We start from the raw sequence: 1,607 nt of genomic DNA, 5'->3' as shown, positions 1-1,607 counted from the left end.
GCTTCTTTGTGTGAACTGTGATGCTCTGTTGTCTTCGAGGCATTGTGACATTTTTGTGTTTATATTTAATTGGTGATTATGTGTTGGAGTGACTTGCCCACGATTTTTGTTTTCTTTGTTTGTTATCTACATAAGCAGTGTATTGTGCTGTGCTCCTCTATTTGCTAATTGGCAGCACTTATACACTCTCCACCTGTCTCCTTTCCCATTGTCTGCCTCCCACATATCCCTGCTGTCTATGGAATCTATTCTTAGGTCCCGGGAATCCAAATGAGAATGCTATCACTTTAAAATCCAAAATGGTCACCACTTGTAAACATTCAAAATGGCTGTGTCCTCAGTCATTTTAAATATCCAAAATGACCACTGCGTGTAAACAACAAAAAATGTCTGCACCCTCCGGACAGCTGGAAGTCCACAGCTCAGGTTGTCTCCCTCCTTGCTGTTTCCCTTTCTAGTCATAGGCCAACAGTTCAGTCATCCCTGCAGCCCTTGGTGACCAGGGCTGATCTTTAGGTCAATTTCTGGGTTCCAACACCACTTAGAAATATTCAGGCTGTTGGTCCTGTCAGAGTAGCTGATAGTCCACTGCTCCGACCATCTCTGTACTTGTTGTTTTCATTCAGGTTTTTCCACTAGTTGATGCCTAATCCACTTCTGTATACTTCCTTTTAAAGCTCAGGGCTCCAGATTTATCTTCTCTATCTCTGTCAATTAGTTTCTCTTTTCTTTGTTGAAGAGGGTCTGTGGAGCTTGTCTGCCTATTCTGCCATCTTACTGGAAGTTCCAAATACATATATTTCATAGATCTCCATGCTCTATAAGGGATTTTTAAAGAATCTAGTCTCAGAAGAACTGCAGCCAAAATATTCCTTAGAAGCGAGAATGGCCGGATTTCACCTTTAGTACTTTGGTCATGTTGTCAGAAGGGTTCGGTCCCTGAAGAAGGATATCATGCTTGGTAAAGTGGAGGGTCAGAAAAAAAGGGAAAGATCCTCATTGGGATGGATTGACTTAGTGTCTGCAACATGAGCTCAAGCATAGCAAGGATTGTGAAGATGGCTCAGAATCTGGCAGTGTTTCCTTTTGTTGTACATAAATAGGATTGTTGTGAGTTGAAATCAACCAGAGGACACCTAAAATCAACAATTTTGATAAGTACCTGTATATTCACTTTACCACCAAATGTCCAGTATCAGGCTAATGGAAGAAATTGAAGCATTAGCTAGTAGGAAATGAGCAATCTTGTGTAGCTGATGGTGGTTTAGTTGCTAAAAGGATTATTATGAGAGAATATGGAAATGAATCTTTAATCACTTATTACTTTCATAAAAAAAATCCACAAAAAAAGAGTGACTACTGATCTAAAGTTCATACTATAATATTTTTTATTAGTGTTTACAATTATACAAGAATATAAAAGTTATTGAATTTACGGGACTTATAGGCCTCTGGCTGCATAAAACTACTTCAGATAATTGTTCAGACATCAGATGCCAAACTACTGTGAGGAAGACAAAAGATTTATCTGGATTACCAAACTTTTCAGTGGCAAGATGATTTTAAACTTACATGGAAAGTAAATTTGGGAAAAATGTTTGTGCATC

The sequence above is a fragment of the Orycteropus afer genome, unplaced genomic scaffold, assembly GCF_000298275.1.
Source record: "Orycteropus afer afer isolate SDZICR_OR568_19922 unplaced genomic scaffold, OryAfe1.0 scaffold00504, whole genome shotgun sequence".
Classification (NCBI taxonomy): domain Eukaryota; kingdom Metazoa; phylum Chordata; class Mammalia; order Tubulidentata; family Orycteropodidae; genus Orycteropus; species Orycteropus afer.
Note: the sequence above shows the minus strand (reverse complement) of the source record.